Here is a 16,921-nt window from a genome sequence, read left to right on the forward strand (position 1 = left end):
TGATTTTGATCTTACACTCTCATTTTCTCTTAACTTTGCCTCTTATATCAGATTTCACTTTCTTAGAGCAGGATTAATTCAAATGAAACTAATAGAATGAAAGAAGGGACATTTATTTTGGAAGGAGAGCCAGGATCTATTCATCCTTAAGTCCTTGGCTGATATGAAAGGCAAAATTGGCTATCTGACATTTTATTTTTTTTAAAAAAGTGTAATTTCCAATTGGCAAAGACTTCAAGTCTTAATGGGGAAAAAATGAATCTCAGTATAACAAACTTTGCAATTGTTCTCTCTAAAGAAACGCCATTCTGTTTTGTTGCTGTTCACTAGATCCAAATTTTGTTTTTGTTTTCTTTTCAACTACTGCCCTATCATTAAAGTCTTCTTGCCATCCTTTAAAAATAAATATTTTAAAAATTGTCATTTCTTATTCTGCTAAAATGCAAAGAACCAAGTTGAAGGAAGCCAGCTACAGAGGATTCGGAATGGAGTCATTATTAAGAACTTGTTCTAGAGAAGTACCAGCGTACCAAATTTAATCCTTAAAAAGCATTACTAAAATTACTAGAACTTCCTCTATCTTCAAAATATATTAGGATCTTTGTATCATTTCTATTTTTGCTTCATTGCAACTTTTGTTATGTGCATGTTTATCATTAATGAATACATAATTTTATAAATGACTTGTTAAGTTGCAAATAATTCACTATTCATCTTTTTATGCAAAAAAATAATAATAGACTTACCTATATTGGCTGCTTATAGGACCTTTTAGAATCATTGCTGCATTTTAATATGTCTTGGAAGGCTACCATTGAGTCATTGTTTTAATTACTGATTTTGAAAAAAAAAATATAAGGGTAGGAGACTACTGGAGATGTTCTGGAAAAATTGTCCTGATAAAATCAAACAGAACATCTTGGCTGATCTTCAAATGCTAAACCGGTCAAATTTTAATGGTACTTGGATAAGAAATTACTTCCAGAGTTTAGACTTGCTTGGGATGTCAAAAACTATTTTAGAAGAAAGGAATGGCAAAGTATATTTATTATGTTGCTAAGAAAATTACATTACTGTACCCATCTAGTCACCTAGAGTTGAGTTCCTCTTGAAGGAAACATAACCTTATTGTCAGGAATAAAATATAATGGCCTGACAATATTTTATCACAGTGACTTAGACATGTTTGTTACTATACTTAAACTGGCAGAGCAGTTTCTACATTTTTAACACTGTGGTATCAGCACTATGTGGCTCTGTAGTATATTACTGGAGAGAAGTATAGTAATATACTTGCTATTCATGTGAATGGCTCTGGTTGCTTTCTCCTGACATATGCATTGGAAAATATATGTTACATTTGTACTGGGTTCTTAAACAAATTGTACCTTTTACTGTCCTTGTGTGCAATAACTAAATAAGATACATTTGATTTAAGGAAATACTAACAGGTGTATACTCCAGTTTTGACAAGGGGTTAGGAAGTCTACAATACTGTCATTTTTTACACAATTAGAATAATTTTAAAACTGAAGATGGGTTTACCAATGCATCTGTCAATGACCCAGTACAGTAATACAGTAATATCTGTGTTCTCTATATTAATATGAGCCAATATTTCTTACTAACAATCAATTCATCTTGATTGTTTTGGAATTTTATAGATGGCAATTATAGGCTATTTAAAATGTGTGAACCAAATGGCTTTGCAGTCTGGTATCTTTCTGCAAGTTTAGTATAAAAAGGTTTACTTATAAAAAGTTGATAATTGAAGTAATGACAAATATTAAATTTAAGAGGAAGGAAATTGAGAAAACCTTGGCGTATTTGTCTATGATTACCACTGTCAAAATTAATTGTACACATGGAATAGTATGTGTGTTTTTGTAATACATTAAGTTTGCAATTTGAATTTTAGGGGAAAGACATGAATAGTAAAGACCATTTGTTGCTTAGTGAGGGGTTTCTTTCCCAATGACAGCTGAAATTAAATATGAGTTTGATGGCTTTTGCATAAGGTGCTTTCAGGACATCTCACAGCCAAGTGGAAATAGATCAGATTAAATAAGCTGACTTGCTGCTCCCAACCATTTTACATAGTCTTGGCTTGCATACAGACACTCTGGAATAACTAAAATTAATAATGATAATTTGCACTGTATAATTGTTTGCATAATTTCAGCAGTCTCATAGGTGAAGAAGTCACTTACAAATACTAATGCAATAAACTTTTGCTGTGACCTGCTGAGAAGAAGTCATAGAAACAGAATATCTGATTTGTTCCAGTAGAGGAAATATGTGCTTAGCATTTGGGAGCTGTAATTCTCTGCAATAAAACAAATGAGAAATTAGAGAATCAAGCAAAAGGACTCTGAATCCAACCATGTGTAGCCCAGCCAAAGTTGCCCTGCTGTATAAAGAGAAAAAAGAACCAGACTTTCAATTCCAGAGAGAGGATACAAAGAGAAAAAGCAATCTCTACAATTCATCCACTGCAACATTTATGGTTCAGTGCAAATATCTGCATCAAGCAAAACCAGATGCTAATTGATAGAGGTACCAAATATCAATAGATGGTTTGGTTTGCATTTTGCTACTTTCTTAGTGAAAAGTATGGAGAACTGGAGAAATTCTAAAATCACATGGTTTTACTAATCAGACTAATAAAAGAGAATATTTGTAGCTCAGGGTTGAACTGTCAGGTCCTTGATACTCTTTGAGTTTGGTTGTTTTCTTGCAAATGTTTCATTACCCAACTAGGTAACATCATCAATGCTAGGTGTTGTCTAGTCAGGTAATGAAATGTCTGCAAGAAAACAATCCAGATCAGAAATTTGGCAAAAACAAAAAAATCTCAATTATCCTGCCAGATAATGGCACAGATTATCTAACATTAAAGAAGAAATTTTGTGGAGATAGGATTTTACATCAGAGTATATGCCTTGTTTGCCAGAATGGTGTGGTGTAACAGGGAGGGAATATACAACTCTTTAATAGAAATAGTGAGGTGAATGCAGCAGAACTGCATTCATCCTGCCAAGTAAATAATGGGGGGAAATAATCAATATTACTACCTACTTGAAAAAATAGGTTTCCAATCAAGGTCATAGAAGTAGTCCTTGACTTATGACCACAACTGAGCCCAAAATTTCTGTTGCTAAGTGAGACATTTGTTAAGTGAGTTTTGCCCCATTTTTCTTGACATAGTTGTTAAGTGAATCCCTGCAGTCAATGGCTTGTCCATTGACTTTGCTTATCAGAAGGTCGCAAAAGGTGATCACATGAACCTGGGACACTGCAACTATTATAAACATGAGTCAGTTGCCAAGCATCTGGATTTTGATCATTTGACCTTGAGGATGGTTGTAAATGTGAAAAATGGTTATCAGTTACTTTTTTCAGTGCTGTTGTAACTTCAAACAGTCATTAAATGAACAGTTGTAAGTCAAGGATTACCTGTATAGTCAATGTCATACAAGCTATGGCATGGAAGTCCAGCCTGAAAACATTACAATAACTGGTTCTAAGATTTATGTCTAAGTAAGTAAGTAAGTAAACAAACAAACCATCAAACAAACAAAAAAGCAGTTGAATTGTAGATGTGAGGAAAGAATAATGATAATAATATTTACCATACTGCAGGAGTTAGAGATTCAGAATAAGATAATATCAGAGTTGGAATGGACCTTGGAGATCTTCTAATCCAACCTCCTGTTCAAGTAGAAGACCCTATATATTATGTAGTGGGTTCTGGACCGCATGGAAGACAGAAGGCAGATGAGTACAGCAACAGCTCTTTATTGTGGGTAGGATTGTACTGAACAAAGGGGGTTACCTGTACCCCTTATATACCTTGCCAGGTACACTTCCGGCCAATCCCTTCATCTGAATCTCCCACCGAAAGCTAACCAGCCAATCCGGTAACGGTACAGCGCCACCTGGTGGTATTTGCTAAGCTGCTGCTTAAACCCCATACATAACACTATACCCAGTGGTAAGATTCAGCCAGTTTGCACTAGTTCAGAAGAACTGGCTGAATGCACACTGCTTCTGGAAGTCCAGTCTAGACCTCAGAGGCCTGGAGGAGGCTTCCCAGGTCTAGAACGGCCTGCCAGAAGTGCATAGATGCCACTTCTGGAAGTCTGTTCTAGGCCTCGGAGGCCTGGAGGAGGCCTCCCAGGCCTTGAATGGCCTGCCGGAAATGCATCAATACCACTTTTGGAAGTCTATTCTAGGCCTTGGAGGCCCAGGCCTGCATCCAATAAGAGAACTGGTTGTTCAGTATTTGAATCCCACCATTGCCTAAACCATTCCAGACAAGTGGCTGTCCAGTCTCTCCTTAAAAGCCTCCATAACCCATAACTTCTGAACGCATCCTGTTCTACTGGTTAATTGTTCTGTCAAGAAATTTCTCCTTAGTTCTAGGTTGTTTCTCTCCTTGATTATTTTTCTTTAGATTTGTATATCACACACATGAACTATTGAAACAGAGGGTGCGACGATTTTGATGAGATGAAAAAGAATAACCTTGTAATATCAGGTCCTGTTAGTTATCTCCAGATAAGTTTAAAAGAAGGTCTTCATCATGTCCCTGGAATTTGATGGCAAGTGTATCAATTTAATGAATGAATGAATAATGGATGGATGGATGGATGGATGGATGGATGGATGGATGAATAAAATAAATCAGAGCTAGACCAGGAAACTGAGGTACCTCATCCAAGATATGCACAAAGCAACAACAAAGGGTTCCTTGTATAGAAATTCCTATATTGCCCACCCCACAAAAAATCTAACAATGACCAGAAAATAACTAAGCATTACAGAAGGAATTATGGGGAAAGAATAGGGTGGATATGAACTAGACATAAAAAGCTTTGGGTACTCTTTGAAATGAACAAATATAACAGGCGAACATTGGTTGAAGTCACACAGGTCTACATATGGTGTAAACTAACCAAAGCATCATGCTGTGAGATTCAACTTAGTCCCCACACACTTTGTGTCTGGCATCACACAAAGGGAGAAGCAGAGGGTAGTTTGACTGAAATAATCTTACAAGTGGGAAGAATTGCCTAATAAGAGACACAGGCTAACAGATCAGTTTGATAAAAGACTCTTTCTTCTGTATTGGCTAAAACTCAACCCTAGTGATAAGTTAGAAACATTAGGTCTTAACAAGTATGGATTTCCCAAACTGATTCCTAGCACTGGCAGAGAAGTTGTTCCCTAAATAAGCAAGAGATCTGATTAGCAGTAAAAGAACTGGGGCACAGAAAGATGTTGTGAGCTGCCTAGCATTTGAAGATAGGCAGCCATAGAAGAAATAATAATAATAATAATAATAATAATAATAATAATAATAATAATAATAACAACAACAACAACAACAACAACAACAACAACAACAACAACAACAACAACAACACGTAACAATTCTGCCATTTCTGGTAAGAAGCACTCAAGAAAGATGAAGGGATGTTTTTGGCTAACATCAGCATCCATAAAACAAAGATTGCTTCAATTTTGCTTGCAATATTGAAACATTTTTATGTGTCTGCTTGTTTTCCTCTTCCAGGACACCATTAAATATCCGGATAGTAATCAGAAAAACAAGAAAGCAATATAAATATCTTCCATTTCCTAATATAACTAGCAAACAAACTTGAAATGTGTTTATCCATGTTCTTTGTCTTTTCCTGTTTTCTGTGTTTAGATTAAATTTCAGCTGATTATACTGACTAGGGCTGAAAGACAGTGAAGTCTAAAGCTCATTACTAACTTTGTTTGCTGCTAGGTTTGTGTCTTTGTGGGATGAAAAGGTTAGATATTACACCACCCGTGATATTTCTTCCCCCTCATCTTCCTCATCTTCTTCAAGAATTTATTCTTTTTCTCTTGATTCTTTATGTTGTCCCCTGAAGTCCTGAAGCTCTCAGCTTTCAGGAATACTAAAAACCCCATAAAATATTTCTAATGGTTCAGATCAAACACAGAAAGGTTTGTCTCTGCCCATCCCTCAGTCCATAAGGCCTACTTTGAAATGGACTGCCCTCAGCTCTTGTGATCTTACCACATAATTGGGCTAAGATACAAACTAGTAGCCATTATATTTCATAATGACAGTCCTTGCATATCCAGATATAATAGCTTGTTTTATAATTGTATGTATGAATTATTTTTGCACAATGTTTAAAACAAAACAAGATTCAGCCCTAAAGAAGATGTTGCCCTTTTGTAACATATGTTCATGTCCTCCTGGCTGTATCCAGGGCCTCAACTGATGCTAATTGCCTTTTGTCATTATCTGTTCTCTGCCAAATTATTATATATCACCCGTAAGGTCTCTCGCTAAGCTCTTTCTCTTCTAAGAAACAAAATACCCAATTTCTTTAGCAGATTAAGAAACTCTCTGATTTCTTGATGCATAGGTTACTCTTTATGATAGGATTTCTCGATCTTTGTAGCATTTTAAAATCAGGAATGGAGCTTTACAGATTATTCCAAAGATGGCTTCATGGAATTTATATATCATCTAACTGCAATTTCTGCATTTATCTTGTTTCTAAAGTCAGTTACGTTGCTTCTTAACATGGGAAATTTGAAACAAAGCTCCAAATCTCTTTTAGACTAATACATTTCTAAACTTAATCATTAGAGCGTAGGTATCCCTCATTCTTTGGCTGTACCATTTCCATCACATTGTTATAATATTATGCCATGATATTAAAGTAAATCCTGTAATAGGTGAAGATCGCTTTGCTGCCTTTTCATTGCTCATAATTTGGATTCTTAATATACATTTTAATAAGTTTTCAAAGTTTCAGCTAGGCAGCCAAGCAATCCATTAACTTTCCCCACCTTTTCTATTTCTTCTTTGCCCTTCATTCATCAGTTATTCTTTTTCCCCTCTGACATTTTAGATCTTTCTGTACCCTATCTGTAAATGATGGTCTTTCCATACTTTTGTTGATGTCCCTGCTGAATCATCTTCCCCCTGTAAGGATAGATACCTGGATAATAAGTTCACAACTGAAGTCAGTTAGTCTTTGTAATTGTATGTAGGGATGAGCATTGGAGACAAAGTGAAGAGATGCAGCCATGGGAATAGTCAGATAAGAGACAACTTACCCCCCAGGAGGAACATAGGTAAAGGTTCCCCCACACATGCGTGCTAGTCGTTTCTGACTCTAGGGGCCGGTGCTCATCTCCGTTTCAAAGCCGAAGAGCCAGCACTTGTCCGAGGACATCTCCGTGGTCATGTGGCCAGCATGACTAGACGCCAAAGGCGCATGGAACGCTGTTACCTTCCCACCGTAGTGGTCCCTATTTTTCTACTTGCATTTTTACGTGCTTTCGAACTGTTAGGTTGGCAGAAGCTGGGACGAGTAACAGGCGCTCACTCTGCTACGCGGCACTTGGGATTCGACCCGCCAAACTGCCGACCTTCTGATCGACAAGCTCAGTGTCCTAACCCACTGAGCCACCGCGTCCCTATAGGAACATAGGAGGGGGAAAAAGAATCTGAAAAGGTTCCCTCCTTTCACAGGCTGTAAATGTGATGGGGGAAAATTGTACTTTCAGACTTGCAAATTTCTGTTAATGTAACCTTACAGTAAAGTAGAATTAATTCTTCTGGCCCTGTTCCTGTTTGGTCAAAAAAACTGACAGTCTTTTCAGCCTTCTCTGAGCAGCACCTCTGACAATGCTTCATGTTAATTAGAAGCTATCAGAATGTCAGTGGCAATCCTTTAGAAAAATCACAATCTGTTCTGAAAAAGCAGAGGGACGGTCCAGTCCTGATGTGACATTTTGTGCCTGCTAGTTGGAACTATTTCTGCAACTGCAGCATGTGAAATCATCAAGGCTTTCTTTGAATAAATAGAAAACCTGGAAAGAATGGATGGATAGGCAGATGGGCAGGCAGGCAGAACAAGCTTATAGTATAGTATAAGTAAACCGTATCTATACATTCTTAATCCCTTAAGAAGTTATTTAAGCCTTCCTAAGAATAAATCTGGTAGACTTTACTTTGTGAAGACTACTGTAGATGTAGCTATGCTACAGTATGAGAATATCTTAAAACATTATTACATTTAAATTTCATATACAGCTACAAGCTGTTTCTTAGGAAGCAGTTCTCTGAAATATTTCTGAAAACATGGTTTTCCTCATTTCTTTAAAACTGCTGGAGAATTCATCCCTAATTCTAACTCTACTCAAAGAGATTACTTTTGCAAAATAGTCAATGTTGGCTGTTATATTTAGTGTATACTTTTCTATCATAGATCAATTCTAGTATATGCAATGTCAACAGTCCCTGTGAAAATGCCATTGAGTATAGACCAGGGGTAGGCAACCTTGGCTCTTTTATGACTCGTAGACTTCAACTCCCAGAATTCCTGAGCCAGCTGTGCTGGCTCAGGAATTCTGGGAGTTGAAGTCCACGAGTCATAAAAGAGCCAAGGTTGCCTACCTCTGGTATAGACAAAGGTAGCCATATTATTTTGCTCCTTACACCACATTCACAACTGAAGAAGTCAGTCCTCTTTTTTTAGACATTTTTTTTTCTCTTTCTCTTGAACTGAAACAAAGTGAAACAAGTAAATAAGCTTATTATTATGGTAACAAGATTTTAACCTAGATAGACCACATATAACCAAGGGGCTGGAGAGCCATGACTAGTTTGCAGTCAGATCTCTTCTATTAATTCAGGAACTGAGAAATTCTTCATCTTCCTGAATAGATTCTTGTCTATTGAGTTATGTAACAAAAGGATTTAACCAAACGTGGACACAGCACACATGCACACCTGTACATAGTATATGCAGGTAGTCCTCGACTTACAATTTGTTTAGTGACCATTTGAAGTTACAATGGCACTGAAAAAGTGACGACTGTTTTTCACATTATTATGACTGTTGCAGCATCCCCATACATATGTAATCTAAATTCATGTGCTTGGCATATTTGTGATGGTTACAGTGTTCTAGGATCATGTGAGCACCTTTTCCAACATCTGACAAGTAAAGTCAACGGGGAAGCCAGATTCACTTAACAACCATGTTACTAATGTAAGACATAAAATGAGGCAAAAGTCACTTGACAGCTGTCTCGCTTAGCAACATAAATTTTGGATTCAAATTTGGATGTAAGTCAAGGACTACCTGAATATGTATATATCTATGTGTATATATGCACACACACACACACACACACACACACACACACACACACACACACAGAGGCATAGACACAGACACACACTCTGATGGGAAAGGTTGTGTATTATTTGTTCTCCCTCCACTAGGTTTCAAGTAAAGCTTCTCCTCTTCCTTATCCTTTTCTCAGTTGTTAAAGAAACTCAAAACACTTTCTTAAGTTTGACACTATCTGTAAAGTGCTTTGTAATATTGAATTTAAACATATGAAAATGTTTGAAAACCTCACATTTTAAGTCATTGCCCAAGGGGGAAAATATGCTTATATTAAAATTCTAGGCAATTAGAGAATATTTCATAAAGTTATGTTTTCTAAAATTATTGATTCAGTTCTTCAGGTTATTTCAGATTGCATTTTTTTTAATTTCCATTATGCTGTTTTGAAGCTATGTACATTAACACTAGCTTACACTCTTCCTTCAAACATGTCAAACACAAATACACTCCATCTGCCTAGAGCTGTTTTTATTTTTAACTCTTTGGCTAAATAGTAAGATGATGGCTACATACAGGGTTTATGTAGTATATTATTTTAATAATTATTCTATCACAAAATAAACCCATGTATGTTGTTTACTTACTTATTTACCTATTTGTTAAATGTATTTGACAACCATCTTGCAGTGGAAAATAATTTAAAAATTACACTATCATCTATTTGCCCGTTGTTTATATCCCAACCCATATCAAGAAGTCTGTCAAGAATAAATGTAGAGCTACAAATTCAAATCTCTCCATGTAGAAGATGAAGGATAAGAACATTTCATAGGTCTGCCCCCTCTTTCAAAATGTACCCCCACTCAACAATCATATGAAAGGCCCTTCTAGCTGCTTCATGAATATAGACACATGCAGGAGTAGAATCTATGGATTTATGTGTATATAGTTGTATCTCCACTGGTGACCACATTTGTCTGACCTTCTCTGGATTCAAAAATTATGAAGGATTGGGCTAATTTGTATTTTGATGAAGACTGACAGAGAATACTGGGAAGCTAGCAAGATATCCTGAAAGAAGGCAGTATCAAATTACTTCTGTATTGTTGTCAAGAACACTACTTAGATGACATCATAAGGAAAACATCAGGAATTATGTTGAATTCGAAGGAAAATTAATTGATGGTGCATTTTGTACAACTGTACACAAAGAAGCAGACAAAAAGGCATGGTGTATTTTTTGAAATTCCTACAAGGTTGGAAGTTATTATGGCTGCTAATTTCACCATGTTTTGTTCCTAAACATAATTACTTCCTTAAAAAAAAGAAATCAGTAAAAACAATATTTCTTACCACTACACTAATTTCTATAATTGCTGACAGGTTTCATCCCTTCCTTAAGCTTTAATTTATCTGAACATTTTGTCCCATTCTGTTGAAAAACCCAATTAGTTATAGCTATGGGAAAAAAGGTGGGAAAATTGAATTCTGTTATCCAGATTTCCATCCGGATCTAGGACGTGAATTGGATCTGAGTACAAGAAAAGAATGATTGCTCATTTCTGGAGCTTTGACTTATATGAATTGCCATTTTGTCAATGCACATGTTAGATTCAGGGACAAATTGGACTCATGAGGATAATTTTCCATGAAGAGGTTCATACTGTATATGTTGACTACAGTGAGTAGATACCATGTTCAATAAAAGGAAATGGAGATCTCTGGACCAGGCTTTCTTTTGGGTCAGGGTTAATCAATTTTATTTAAATCCAGACAATATAGTATATTAGGGTTGAGCTTCATATTCTGCCTTAAATTCACTTTAAAAAAAAGAATCAATAGCTGCCAGTCAAAAAAATTATACTTCTAACCCCAGTGTCCTCTATATGCAAATATGAACTGAAATGGCTTTTAAAGCAAAAAAAAAATACAGGAAACTTTGACAATAATTTTAAAATAGAGAAAAACAATAGACTTGAGTCATGCCCAGTTAATGCTGTTTAAAATGGAGATGAAAATCTGAGATCTTCTCACAGACTTACAATTAAACATTCCTTTCCTAATTTTTGGACCCATTGTTCAAAAATATCCTTTAATATGTCCAATGTTAAAATATTTTGGTCCATTCTGAATTAAGTTAAATTTAAGTGCTCTTTTCCTTTAATTGCAATATTTCTTTCTTTCTAGTTCCTTCTAGTGTTTAGTGTTCAAAGTCCCATCTTTTCATATATATTTTTTCTAAAAGAATTCAAAACAAAATATTTTCCAACAGGAAGATTCTTATCATCCCAAATTCTATCTGGACCCTTAATCTGTTTGTTACTTTCTAAAATCAAACTTCTAATCACACTTCTGCTGTTTATTAAAAAAATGTTCTTAAATTTTAAACTTTACATTAGTCTTTCACTAAGAATTGAAGGACACTCATCCAGTATTTTCAGACTTGTCTATCCAAAGGTTTCTAATGGGCGCGCCGGATTTATGGAATCGTTTACCGGTCAAGCTCTGGATGGCGCCTGACCTCCGCTCCTTCCGACGCGATCTGAAGACCTACTTGTTCGAACAAGCCGGCCTGGCCTGATGGGTGATGGGTTTGGGTTTTATAATTGTTTTAATGTATTTTAACTTACTGTTGTAAGCATTTGGGCACCCTGTTTAATCTCTTTTAATTTTTGTATTCTTGTACTTTTATATGTTTGCCCTGTTCACCGCCCTGAGTCCTCCGGGAGAAGGGCGGTATACAAATGAAATTATTATTATTATTATTATTATTATTATTATTATTATTATTATTATTATTATTATTATTATTATTATTATTATTATTATTATTATTATTATTATTATTATCTGAAAAGCAGTTTACAAGCAATTTCGGAAAGTGATTAGAAAAGGAAATATGAAAATCCAGTGTCCTTTTGAAGATGCCAACCATGTTTTCAGCAAGATAGCTGTTCCCTTATCTCCCAGAACTCTAAACCTGCCAGAAACTGCTATTTTGCAATATCCTCATGAGAAGCAACTCTCTGAAACATTTGTGGGTGATCTCAACTCCTCTCCTTATCCAGACAGAAAATATGAAGAGCTTGTCGACTTCCAGTTTCTTCACTTCATTGAAGTTGTCAGCTCTACTTTTGTGGAACCATCTTCAATTCACTATTTCTTCTCCCAGCATATCAATTGAAATACCAGGTATGGCTCTCATTCTTGTATATTCTTGATTTAAATACCAGTCTTTCACACATGACTTTGTGTATGTATGTGATCAAAGTATACATGAATGTTATCTCCCAACAATAATATGGTTAAACTGTCTCTATACTGCAGTGTTAAGATTATCAGAAATAGATTAGACTTTCAGAAGAGAAATGAAGATATTTAGAATATTGGCACTGAGATATTTCTAGTTGATCTGAGACATATTTAGGATGAATATGTCTGTGGTCTTGTTAAGGGCATCCATGCTGTTCATATCAGTCTTCCTTTGGCAGGACATGTCAGAAAATTATTAATGATCCTTCAGGCAGGGAGGCTGAATTAACATACTTAGAGCCAAGAATACATTTTTTCCATTTTTGTTTGTTGTTAGCTGCGAAGTCGTGTCCGACCCATCGCGACCCTATGGACAATGTTCCTCCAGGCCTTCCTGTCCTCTACCATCTTCTGGAGTCCATTTAAGCTCACGCCTACTGCTTCAGTGACTCCATCCAGCCACCTCATTCTCTGTCGTCCCCTTCTTCTATTGCCCTCGATCTTTCCCAGCATTAGGCTCTTCTCCAGTGAGTCCTTCCTTCTCATTAGGTGGCCAAAGTATTTGAGTTTTAGCTTCAGGATCTGGCCTTCTAAAGAGCAGTCAGGGTTTATCTCCTCTAGGACTGACCGGTTTGATCGCCTTGCAGTCCAAGGGACTCGCAGGAGTCTTCTCCAGCACCATAGTTCAAAGGCCTCAATTCTTTGGCGCTCAGCCTTTCTTATGGTCCAACTTTCACTGCCATACATTGCAACTGGGAAGACCATAGCCTTGACTATACGCACTTTTGTTGACAGGGTGATGTCTCTGCTTTTTAGTGTGCTGTCTAGATTTGCCATGGCTTTCCTCCCCAGGAGCAGGCGTCTTTTAATTTCTTGGCTACAGTCCCCATCTGCAGTGATCTTGGAGCCCAGGAAAATAAAATCTGTCACTACCTCCATTTCTTCCCCATCTATTTGCCAGGAATTGAGAGGGCCAGATGCCATGATCTTGGTTTTCTTAATGTTAAGTTTCAACCCAAGTTTTGCACTCTCCTTCTTCACCCGCAACAAGAGGCTCTTTAGTTCTTCTTCACTTTCTGCCATTAGAGTGGTATCATCTGCGTATCTTAGGTTGTTGATATTTCTTCCGGCAATCTTAATTCCAACTTTTGATTCATCTAGCCCTGCCTTTCTCATGATGTGCTCTGCATATAAGTTAAATAGGCAGGGTGACAGTATACAGCCTTGCCGGACTCCTTTCCCAATTTTGAACCAATCAGTGGTTCCGTGTCCAGTTCTCACTGTTGCTTCTTGACCTGCATATAGGTTTCTCAAGAGACAAATAAGATGGTCTGGTACTCCCATCTCTTTAAGAACTTGCCACAGTTTGTTATGATCCACACAATCAAAGGCTTTAGCATAGTCAATGAAGCAGAAGTAGATGTTTTTCTGGAACTCCCTAGCTTTCTCCATGATCCAGCGTATGTTGGCAATTTGATCTCTAGTTCCTCTGCCTCTTCGAAATCCTGCCTGTACTTCTGGTAGCTCTCGATCCACATACTGCTGAAGTCTAGCTTGTAGGATTTTAAGCATGCCTTTACTAGCATGAGAAATGAGTGCAATGGTGCGATAGTTTGAACATTCTTTGGCACTGCCTTTCTTTGGAATTGGAATGTAAACTGATCTTTTCCAATCCTGTGGCCACTGTTGAGTTTTCCAAATTTGCTGGCAAATTGAGTGTAGCACTTTTACTGCACTGTCTTTTAAGATTTTGAATAGCTCAGCTGGAATACTGTCACCTCCACTAGCTTTGTTGTTGCTCAGCTTTTCTAAGGCCCACTTCACCTCACATTCTAGGATGTCTGGCTCGAGGTCACTGACCAACTCATTGTGATTATCTGGGACATTAAGCTCATTCTTGTATAGTTCTTCTGTGTAATTTTGCCACCTCTTCTTAATCTCTTCTGCCTCTGTTAGGTCCCTGCCATTTTGGTCCTTTATCATGCCCATTTTTGCATTAAACGTTCCCTTCATCTCTCCAATTTTCTTGAGCAGATCTCTGGTCCTCCCTATTCTATTGTTTTCTTCTATTTCTTTGCACTGTTCATTTAAGAAGGCATTCTTATCTCTTCTAGCTATTCTCTGGAATTCTGCATTCAATTGGGCATATCTATGTTTTTCTCCCTTGCCTTTTGCTTCCCTCCTTTCCTCAGCTATTTGCAAAGCTTCCTCAGACAGCCATTTTGCTTTCTTGCATTTCTTTTTCTTTGGGATAGTTTTGGTTGCTACCTGTTGTACAATGTCGCGAACCTCTGTCCATAGTTCTTCAGGCACTCTGTCTATCAGATCTAATTCCTTAAATCTATTTGTCACCTCTACTGTATATTCAACAGGGATATGATTTAATTCATACCTGAGTGGCCTAGTGCTTTTCCCTACTTTCTTCAGTTTAAGCTTAAACTTTGCAAGGAGAAGCTCATGATCTGAGCCACAGTCAGCTCCTGGTCTTGTTTTTACTGACTGTATAGAGCTTCTCCATCTTTGGCTGCAGAGCATATAGTCAATCTGATTTCTGTGATGACCGTCTGGTGATGTCCATGTGTAGAGCCGTCTCTTGGGTTGTTGGAAAAGAGTGTTTGCTATGACCATCGTATTCTCTTGACAAAATTGTATCAGCCTGTGTCCTGCTTCATTTTGTACTCCAAGGCCAAACTTGCCTGTTATTCCAGTTATCTTTTGGCTTCCTACTTTAACATTCCAATCCCCCATGATGATAAGGACATCATTTTTTGGTGTTAGTTCTATAAGGTGCTGTAGGGCTTCATAGAACTGGTCAATTTCATCCTCTTCAGCACTGGTGGTTGGGGCATAGACTTGGACTACTGTGATATTGAATGGTTTGCCTTGGATTCGAACTGAGATCATTCTGTCATTTTGAGGATTGTATCCCAGTATTGCTTTTCCTACTCTTTTATTGACTATGAAGGCTACTCCATTTCTTCTGAGGGATTCTTGCCCGCAGTAGTATACCTGATGGTCATCTGAATTAAATTCACCCATTCCTGTCCATTTTAGTTCGCTGATACCTAAGATGTCGATGTTCAGTCTTGTCATCTCTTGTTTGACCACGTCCAGCTTTCCTTGATTCATGGATCTTACATTCCAGGTTCCTATGGAGAAAAAATCTTTACAGCATCGGACTTTCCTTTCACCACCAGACACATCCACAGCTGAGCGTCCTTTCGGCTTTGGCCCAGTCGCTTCATTCTTTCTGGCGCTACTAGTACTAGCCCTCTGCTCTTCCCCAGTAGCATATTGGATGCCTTCCGACCTGAGGGGCTCATCTTCCAGCGTCATATCGTTTTGCCTTTTGGTACTGTCCATAGGGTTTTCATGGCAAAGATACTGGAGTGGGTTGCCATTTCCTTCTCCAGTGGATCACGTTTTGTCAGAACTCTCGGCTATGACCTGTCCGTCTTGGGTGGCCCTGCACGGCATAGCTCATAGCTTCATTGAATTACGCAAGCCCCTTCGCCACGACAAGGCAGTAATCCATGAAGGGGATTTTTTCCATAATGAGAGACAAAGTGAGAGATAGGTGAAATCTATACTTTGTCCCAAATGTACATATTAACTAATGAGATGAGCCCTTTAATTTTGCTCTCCATTTTCACCAAATATTATGTATTTAAATACCTATGTTCCAACTGCAGTTGTTGCCTATATCTATAATATCATAAACAATCACAATTCATACACAAGAAATCTAGCCCTTCAAAAATCCTGAATGTCAGATACTTTTATTGTTGTCAGAGTCTGTATTGTAATGTTCACATGTGCTTTTCTGCTATGTTTGCAGTGGTGACTGGAAGGGGAGAATTTAAACAGGCAGGGTAAAATGCAAACTCCACCTTTGGAAAACATACAACATATTGTACATCGAAAGTCGGACACATGGTTTGTACTGCAGTGCAAGATCCAGCATCCACCCATTTTAACCTGCTCTTACTGATGTCATTGTTTCTTTCGGTACCATCTTGCATTAGGAGTGAGTTGCATTTAGGATTTGGTGGTATTTAGTGGGAAAGACTGAAGGCAAAAGGAGAAGGGGACAGCAGAAGATGAGATGATTAGTTGGTGTAATCAGTGCAACAAACATGTATCTGAGCAAACTCTAGGAGACAGTGGAGGACAGAGGGGGCTGATCAGTCAAGCATGACTTAGCAACTGAATGGCAACAAACCACAGAAATAATTCTAGGAATGAAAGTACAAAGATCTTGAAATACACACACATTAAAAAGTATTTAATTTCTATTTATATAATAAAACTTCTCCCCTTCCATTGCCCTATATTTGCTGAAATTTGGCTATGTTGCTAATGAATGCCAGCAACATTTTTTAAACTGAACTAAATAACAACATTGGAAGGGACCTTGAGTTGAAGACCCTATACCATTTCAGACAAGTGGCTGTCCAGTCCTTCTTAAAAGCCTCCAGTGATGTAGTGTCCACAACTTCCGGAGGTAACTT

The sequence above is a fragment of the Vipera berus genome, assembly GCF_964194415.1.
Source record: "Vipera berus genome assembly, chromosome: 3".
Lineage (NCBI taxonomy): Eukaryota > Metazoa > Chordata > Lepidosauria > Squamata > Viperidae > Vipera > Vipera berus.